This window comes from Eschrichtius robustus, chromosome 3 (genome assembly GCF_028021215.1).
Source record: "Eschrichtius robustus isolate mEscRob2 chromosome 3, mEscRob2.pri, whole genome shotgun sequence".
Classification (NCBI taxonomy): Eukaryota; Metazoa; Chordata; class Mammalia; order Artiodactyla; family Eschrichtiidae; genus Eschrichtius; species Eschrichtius robustus.
Window position 1 is genome coordinate 116,324,216 of NC_090826.1, and position 9,997 is coordinate 116,334,212.

The 9,997-nt window shown below is 36.6% G+C and overlaps 1 pseudogene; it reads left to right on the forward strand.

Annotated features, from left to right (window-relative positions):
- Nucleotides 1-8,824: 8,824 nt before the first annotated feature.
- Nucleotides 8,825-9,742, forward strand: LOC137761370 (olfactory receptor 10J1-like; annotated as a pseudogene).
- Nucleotides 9,743-9,997: the final 255 nt, after the last annotated feature.

Here is a 9,997-nt window from a genome sequence, read left to right on the forward strand (position 1 = left end):
TCTTTCTGCCTTAAATTCTCTTCCCTAACTTCACCTAGTTGACCCATACTCATCTTAAAGATTCCAACTCAAACATCAATCCTCTGAAAAATCCTGCAAGACTCCCCAGACTAGCAAAACTTGCCCTCCTTTATTATATGCTCTCATAAGACCGTGCATTTTTCCTTATAGCATTTATTTTTGTTTATAATAATGTATTTATTTCTGAGACTATTTGTTTGAAACCTGCCTAGTGTGCAGGCTAAGCACTGAACAGGGATACCTAATCAAGAGGGAGAGTGAAGGATAAAATTAAGCCCACAGTCCACTTGACAAGTCATATATCCTGGTATGGAGCTCCATCCATCAATTGAAAAGATGCTCTTTTACAAATTACAAAAATATACTGTCTACTCATCAAGTGGTGTGCACATGGGATGCATCTACCCAAAAGAGGCTTTTTTTTTTTTTTCTAATTTGCACAAAGATACCAAATGGATTAGCTACAGCTCTATATGCCTCCCTTCTTGATAAGCTCTATGAGAGCAAACACCATGACTGTTTTTGTCATGCTTGTACCTCCAATATTCAGCATACTACATGGAACACAAGGAGATGTTCATTAATATTTGCTGCTTCACTAAAAGAAGGAATAATCCTCAGGCACAGAATTATTGACATGTATTTTATTTTGCATGTTCCTCCTGGGTTCAATGGTTTTTTAACAAAACATATTTCAGTTTCTACAATGCAAGCTGCTCTTGTGAGTCAGTAACCAAAGGCAGAATTTTGTTCTCCTAATTGCCCAAGTTCCTAATCAGGCCCCTGGGATAGAGCCTCAAACTCTTTTTCTGCTGTCCCTTGTGCCCTGGAATGATTCTCAAGGGGGAAGTCCCTAGAGTCCTAGATCAGATGGATCTGGTCCTCTTTCGGGAATAAGCAGAGTTCCTGGATTTGGGATTTCAAGAGGCTTCAACTCTGCAGGAAGATCCTCTCAGGCCAGCGGATGCAATGCTCTGGACCTTAAGTTGGTCCCCACACCCTGAGCTTCCTTCTGACACTCAGGAAATGCTGGACTTCTAAGCCTTGGGGTTTTCAATTTCTCCCTTATAGGCCTCTTGGAAAGAGACTTATCTCTGTTTTTTTGTTTTTTGTTTTTTTTTTTTAAAGTTCAGATGCACAGCAATTAAAAGAACTTCTCTCATCTCCTTTGCCAACTTTGCAAGAAGTGGTTAATGGTAGAAAAAAAAGGAGAGAAGAACTGTTTTAAAATTTTCTAAGTTTCTTCCTTTTCTCATCCTGGTTTTCTGATGATTTTCTTGAACATTAGAGTTTCATACTTTTCCTGTGTTTTGCATGATGACTTTTTGAGACCAGGTGCCTATAAAGTGAACAAGAATATCCTCAGAAGTTTCATTTTAATTAATGGAAGAATCTGTTTAAAATCATGGAGGAGAGATAGTAAATTTAAAAACCTTTACAATCCCAGAGTTTTCATCTACCAGTGATATCTCTGTTATCTTTTGAGTGAATAAGGCTGAGCATCAGGCATTTTTCATACAGTTGTTGTCTTCTTCCCCTCTAACCGGAAACTCATTCCTGAATATTCATTCAGTAGAGTTTTGACTCAACGAAAGCATGTAGAATTTGGAGTCACACATACTGTGTTTCACAGCTGGTCTTGTCAATTACTAGATATGTGAGTCTGACAAGTAGTTTATCCTTCCCAGCTTCAAATTATCCATCTATAAAATGGGAGTATGTATTTTATTTCCTTGTAGGGTAATTCTAAATTGTAAGTTATGCAGAGTGTCTTAATAGGCCAGCATATAGTATATTTTAATCAAATGTGCATTAGTAAATGTAAATGCAAAAACTAACTCAGACATTCAGAGTGTAAGGGCCAACTTTATTGTTCCATCAGATTTTGAGGTCTATATGTTGCTTTGACTCCCCTTACTTATTATGCTCAATCCTGGGTCAGGTTCTTTACCCTGCTCTCATCCAGCAATGTTACATGGGGGCATCCAGATCACTACTTCCAGAGAACTATGCTTGACATAATCTCTATGTGTGTGTATGTATGTGTGTGTGTGTGTGTGTTTGTGGAATGTGGGATGTGGATGTGAATGGGGCTGAAGCTGGAGTTTCTAGACAGATAGATGCTAGCCTTGCAGCAGAAGAAAACAAATAAAGGAAATACTGTGTTTTTCTGAGTCTTGCCCTTCCACCAGACAGTAGTAACTATGTTAAGAACTAAAAGGAAATTAGGCAATACGTATCAAACCCATGCCCCTGTCTCTTCACAGAGACATCAAAACAACCCAGAACAAGATAAAGTGATTTCCTCTTTTTTTAAATGTCTTCCTAGAGAAGGCTCATCAAATTCTGTGTATCAGTGTTACATGTATCAGTATCTCAGCTGAGACAGAAAGAACATCTTCCCTCCAGTATTGAGGTCTTTCAAAAGCAGAGGGCTCAGAGTACAAGGTAAAGAGAGCTGGGTTCCCAAATTCTCTCTGCCATGAACTAAATATGTGATATTAGGCAACACCTTCGTCCTTTTTGGATTAAGCATCCTCACATTTCTACCACATAGTTATTTTTGGGTAGTAGATGTATTATTACTTTGACGAATAAAGGAAACTGTAAAATGCCAAAATTTTGCATAATTTTCTACCATCTTTTTGGAGAAAAGAGCTGTTCACCAAAAGTCAGATTAAGGATTGGAAAACTAAATCCAGATGCATTATCTATGTCTCTTCTTAATGATAATAGTTTTTCATGTTTTCCTATATTGTTCTTTCATATCTTTTTCCTCTGGTAGTCTCTCAATTTCTGCAACTTAATGGGGTTAAGTCAAGATTCTGACTTCAATACTTTGTCCTGGTTTCCATGTGCCCAAGGCAGCACTGCTGTATATATCTGGCAGAGGTATGGGTCTCCTCCTCTAGACTAGAAGTACCTCGAGAGTATTACTTCATTTATTGGTTTGCATAGTTATCAAAAGCTTAAGAAATGGCAAATACTGGGCTAAAGAAATGGCAAATACTGGGCTAGGTTCTGGGTATGTGGAAATGACTAAGTATGATCTCTGTCATCAAAAAGCTTGCAATGTAGTTGAAAAGTTAGATAATAAATAATTTCAACTGAATGTGATGTGCCATCATATGAGAATGAAAAATGCCAATAGAACCAAGACTGGAGGGATACTTAGAAAGTAGGTGATAAGAATGACCTCAAGGGAGGCTTAAAAAAATTAAACCTATCCTCCACCCCACTGCCTAAGTAGTACATATTCATCACAGACATTTTGAAAAATTCAGGAGATAGTAGAAATTCACCCAGAGTTATACCATGCAGAATCATGCACTACTAACATTTCAATGATTTCCATTTAGCTTTCTCTGTATTCATACTTTCAATTAGTTGAGATAATTCTGCATATACCATACCATATCCTGCTTTTTAACCTATTATTTTCCATTGAATTAAAAATTTTTCATATGCATCATTTAAAAGCTGAATATATTTTTTAAAAATATTATATTAGTATTAGTCTCTGTTTACAGATGACACATATATTCATTTCTATATTCTTAGTCTTTTTCCTGTACATACATATCCACATTTATGTGGGTATATATCTTTGCTTTTCATTACAATATTGGGATCATATGACCTTTACTATTTTGTAACATTTCTTCCATTTAACAATATCATAAACACTTTTCTTGATGTATAACACTAAAATTTTTATTGTAAAATGTGGTGTGCATTTAAATGTTCATTAAAACAAATGCACATTTTAAGAAAAATAACAAAACAAATACCTAGGTACCCTCTGCCAAAACTAAGAAACAGAACATCACCATAAAGCTAGAAGCCTCACATATGCTCCTTTCAAATACTTCAGATACTTTCAAGTACTTCAAATATATGCCAGATAGTCACTATCATGAATTTTATGTTACAGAATTTCCATGTTTTTAATTTCCCATGTTTTTAAAGAATATACTGCTTTACAGTACATATTTTTTATTTCTAAGCTATATATTATTTAATCTTGCCTTCTTTTGAACATTAAATAAATGGAATACACACACAAACATATGTATACAATCTTTGATTTGCTTCTATTATTCAACATTATGATTTTGAGATTTATCCGTGTTGGTTCATGAAAATGTAATTAGTACCTTTAATGATCTTTAACAGAAGTCAACAAACGTTTTCTGTAAAAGATCAGTTAGTAAATATTTTAGTCTCTGCAGGCCATACAGTCTTTGTTGCCACTATTTAACGCTACTATTTTAGTGCAAAATCGGTCACACATAATACATAAAAAATGGGTGTGACTGTGTTTTAATAAGTCCTTATTTACAAGCGCAGCTGGCCTATGGGCTGTAGTTTGCCCACCCCAGCTTTATAATTAATTCATTCAATGTTCTATAATACTTCATTGTAAGAATTTACTTCAATTTAAATATCCTTTCTTCTTCTGAAAAACATGGTTTGTTTCAGTTTTATTTTTCTATAATAAACAAACTTGCTTTAATCTTCTTGCCTGTGATTCTTTAGTTTTTCTGGGTTAAATATCTAATGGTAGAATTGCATAGGATATGTTCATTTTCAGCTCTGACAGGTAATTTCTACCTGTTTTCCAAAAATAATTTTATCAATTTACATTCCCTTCAACAGGGAACTGGAGCTTCCATTACTCTATATCTGTGATAGTTTTGATTTTTTGCAATCTGATAAGTGTGAAGTGGTCTGTGGTCTTAGCTTGTGGTCTGCGGTCTTATTTTTCCCTGGCTATTCATGATGTTAAAAATCTGTTCACATGCCAGTTGTATTTCCTCTCATATAAAATTCCTGTTTTCTTTTCAAACTATCATTATATTAAGCTGATCTTTTTGATTTTTAGATGTTCCAGATATTAGTATTTTATCTGTTATTTTATTGTAAATGTTTTTCTGGTTTCTACCTTTTTCTTTTCATGTGACTTATTTTGAAAAATAGAACTTAATTTTCATGGAATAAAATTTATCATTATTTTCTTTTATGTTTTGTATCTTCTACTATCTCAAATTTTTAAAATATTCTCATATATTATCTTCTAGACATTTCATAGGACGTTTTGTTCATTTCCTTTTAATACACTTGAAACTGATTTTTTTTTAAATGGTGTAAGTTAATCTAATTTCATTTTTTCCCATATGGATAAACCAACTATTCTAGGACCATTAATTGATGACTCTGTGCTTTCCACCAATCTGCAATGCCAGCTCTGGTGCAAAGAGTTTCCATATACCAGAACTCCATTTTTTCCCCATTAGTGTGACCACTTATCCCTGTGACAATACCACACCTTCTTAATTCCTATAGCCTTATAATAAGTAATGGTATTTGAAAGGCAACCCTCTCTTCTTCTTCTTCTCCTTTTAGAGTGTTTTGGCTTCTCTTGGATCTTTGTACTTCCATATAAATTTTAGAATCAGTTGTCAATCTAACAAACAACCAACCAAAAACAATCCATTTGGAATTCTGATTGAATTGCACAGAATTCATAGAGTATGAATTCATGGATTTTTGATTAATTGGAATCTTCATAATATTAGGTCTTCCAATTCATAAGCATTGTGTATTTCACCATTCATTTCAGTCCTCTTTATTGTTCATTATTAAGGTTTTATAATTTTCTTAATAAAGGTCTTCATTCCTAGGTATTTTCTATTTTTAAGCTATTATAAATGATAGCCCTTTTAAATTTAATTTGCTATCAATTTGTTTAAGTACAGAAATGTGATGAATTTTAATATATAAATTTTATACCAGAAAGCTTGTTAAGCTCTCTTAATAATTCTAATAATTTATCAGTAGCTTCTCTTAGATTTTCTATGTTCACAACCACATCATCTATAAAGAATTTCTTCCTTCTCAATCCTTGTATTTTTAATTCCTTTTTTCTTGCCTTACTGGGTAAGAAATTAGAATATTCTAGAATATTCAATATTCAATGTTGAAGAGAAGTGGATAAAGCAGTTCATCCTTATCTTGTTCTTAATCTTAAAGAGAATCCTTCAGTATCTCACCTCTAGGTATATGTTGGCTGAAGAATTGCTCTACACATGTTTTATCAGCTTAAAGAAAATCTTTTATTGTTTGTTTACTAAGGGCTCTTATAAGTAGACACTGAATTTTAAAAATGCTTTTTGGCAGCTATTGAAATAATCATGTCTCTTTTCCTTTAAACAATTCACGTGAGGAAATACATAACTGGACTGCTTTAATGTTAAACAAATTTTGCATCCTAAAATAAAACCAACTTGGTCACATACCCATCTTATACATTGTTGGATTTGGTCTGGTGACATTTTGCTTAAGAATTTTGTATCTATTTCTGTGCATGAGATTGGCCTGATAAATTTGGTGTCAAGATAATTCCAGCTGCAAAAAATGAGGTGAGGAGTATTCCCTAGTCAGGAAGGAAGTTTCCTCTACTCTTCAAGGTCCTTCTGGCTGGTCTAAGAATTAAATTGACCTGAGACATATTAGCGAGAGAAAACCAAACAAAAGTTTAATAACATGTATACATGGGAGAGATTCAGGAAAACTGAGTAATTCACCAAAATGGCTATAACCCTCATCTTAAATACCATCTGCAGCCAAAGAAAAAAGAGAATGTTGGGAGTAGTGGTTTGAGACTTCAAAGGAGAGAAAGGCAATTCACAAGGAGATGGAAAAGCAAATGTTTGGTAAACAAATGCTTGCTGGGCCAGGCAGAAACAATGGGAGCCAGAAATTTTAAAAAGCAGACTTTGCTAGGTTCCTCCCTGTCTACAATACCTGGTTCATACCATAGTTATCTATCGTGCTAGCTCCCTTCCTGGAACAAGTCATCCATCTACATTCTTTTAGTCAGTTAGAGGAAAGGTCAAAGATTCTTCCTGAGTCTTTGGACCTTAAAAATAATCAGCCTAGGGCTTCCCTAGTGGCACAGTGGTTAATAATCTGCCTGCCAATGCAGGGCACACGGGTTCAAGCCCTGGTCCAGGAAGATCCCACATACCACGGAGCAACTAAGCCCGTGTGCCACAACTAGTGAGCCTGCACTCTAGAGCCTATGAACCACAACTGTTGAGCCCACGTGCCACAACTACTGAAGCCCACACACCTAGAGCCCATGTTCTGTAACAAGAGAAGCCACTGCAATGAGAAACCCATGCACTGCAATGAAGAGTAGCCCCCACTCGCAGCAACTAGAGAAAGCCCGCACGCAGCAACGAAGACCCAATGCACCCAAAAATAAATAAATAAATTTATAAAAAAAAATAATCAGCCTAAATTAATTCTCATGCTAAAGAGACACATTTTGGTCTCTTTTGCTCCCTTATACCCTCTTTTTCTATTACCAAACATAGTTTGTGTAAGACTGAAATTAATTTATCCTTGAATGTTTTATAGCACATACTGGTAAATTGTTCTTGGCCTGGAGGTTTATTAGTAGATTTTTCATTACTGTCTTTATTTCCAATAGTTTTCAAGAATCTTCTTCTTCATTCAATATTGGTAAGTAATTATTTTTCTAGAAATGCATCCATTTCATTGAAGTTTAAAAATGTATTGATATTAAGTTGTTCATAATGTTGCTTTTCATCTTTTTGTGTCTGAAACTTCTGTTATTGTGCCCCTTTATTAATTCATACTAGAGTTTATGTCCTCCTTTTTTTTTTCTTGGTCAGTTTCTCTAGCAGTTTACCTAAAGTTTATAAACTTTTACCCTTGTGGACCTTGTCTGTTTTATCTTTCTTTTATATATCATTAACATTGTGTCATTATTATTTTTTCCTTCTACTGTCTTTTTTTATCTTAGTTTTATAACTTCTTAGGATGGATGCTCTACTCATTAATTTTCAGCCTTTAACAAAAAATTGTAACAAACAAGCATTTTAAACTACAAACTTCCCTCTAATTATGTTCCAAATGCATTGTACATGTTTTGGCACATGATTCTTTTATTATTCTTTAATTCTAAATATTTTCTAACTTCCATTATTAGTTCCTCTTTGAACCATTGGTTAGATTATCAACTATTTGTAATTTTTCAAGTTCCTTTCTGTGACAATTTCTAACTTAATTACACTGTGGCCTGAGACTGTGGTCTACATTTTAAGAAAATCCAGTTTTAAGAAAATTTTGAGACCAATTTCATGGGCCATACATAGGTTGTCATTTTTTACATGACCCAGGAGGACTCGACAAGAATGCTTTACCTCAAACTTTTAAATAGTGTTGCTCGAATTCGCTGTATCTTTTTTTTTTTTTTAATAAATTTATTTATTTATTTTTGGCTGCGTTGGGTCTTCGTTGCTATGTGCGAGCTTTCTCTAGTTGCGGTGAGTGGGGGCTAATCTTCGTTGTGGTGCACAGGCTTCTCATTGCCGTGGCTTCTCTTGTTGAGCATGGGCTCTAGGCACCTGGGCTTCAGTAGTTGTGGCACGTGGGCTCTAGAGCGCAGGCTCAGTAGTTGTGGTGCACAGGCTTAGTTGCTCCGCGGCATGTGGGATCTTCCTGGACCAGGGCTTGAACCCGTGCCCCCTGCACTGGCAGGCAGATTCTTAACAACTGTGCCACCAGGGAAGCCCGAATTCTCTGTATCTTTAATTCCAGTTCTAGGACCTAGTCTGCCGTGCCCCTGGAAAAGGCAGTTGATTCATGAAGTTTTGAACTGGGTCTTTGTGGTGTTGAATCTTTGCTCTGGACAGTGTGCTCACCAGAGGGCAGGGCAGTCTCTGGTCCAAAGAGATGGTGCTGACTTTGTCTTTCAGACCTGAGATCTTCAATGAGCACAGCCAACCACACAGAGGTAAGAGAGTTTATTTTCCAAGGTTTCTCCAACTTCCAAGAACATCAGCTCACACTCTTTGTGGCGTTTCTCACCCTGTATATTCTAACTCTGGCTGGCAATGTCATCATTGTTACTGTAATCTGCATTGACCATCACCTCCACACCCCCATGTACTTCTTTCTAAGTGTCATCTCCTATCAGAGACTTTCTACTCCCTGGTCATCATCCCTCGCATGCTTTCCAGCCTTGTAGGTCTGAGCCAATCCACTTCCCTGGAGGGCTGTGGGACTCAGCTTTTTTTCTTCCTTGGCTTTGCCATCACCAACTGCCTCCTATTGGCAGTAAGGGGGTACGCTTGCTATGCGGCCATCTACCACCCACTTTATTACTCGATCATCATGAACTGGAGGGTCTGTGCCAGGCTGGCATCCTCAGTCTGTGCCATGGGGTTCTCACTCTCGCTGGTTCAGGCTGTGGCCATTTTCAGACTGCCCTTTTGCAAAGCACTGATTGAGCATTTTTTCTGCGATGTTCAACCTGTGTTGGACCTGGCCTGTGCTACCACAATCATCAAGGATATCCTGACCTTAATTATCAGCATCTTGGTCATTACAGGCCCTGCAACCTTCTTCATCTCCTACGTCCTCATTATTTCCACCATTCTCAAGATCGCCTCCACCGAGGGCCGGAAGAAGACCTTTGCCATCTGTGCCTCCTACCTCACTGTGGTCATGGTCCACTACGGCTGTGCCTCCACTCCCTTCCCCAAGCCCAAGTCAGAGAACACCAAGGATGATCTCAGTGACCTACACTGTCATCACACCTTTACTAAACCCTGTTGTGTGTAGTCTAAGAAATGAAGAAGTCCAGGAGGCTCTGTGGAGAGTGGTGGGTAGGAAATCCCTTTCCTAAGATGAAATCCCTACCCAAATAGGTATGCATGCCTTCCAGGAGGAAGCCTATATAGGTAAAGTTACAGAACCAAGATTTCAAATGATTAGTGAAGTCTCATACATCACAGCCAGGGCAAAAGTGGAGCTGGGGTCTAGCCTCTAATAATTGATTTTCACTTCCTCAACCTTTTGTTAACATAAATAAAAGCAAAAGTCACTCAAAGACACCCATTGGCCGTATTCCAGTAGATAATTACAAGGTCAGAATGTGATC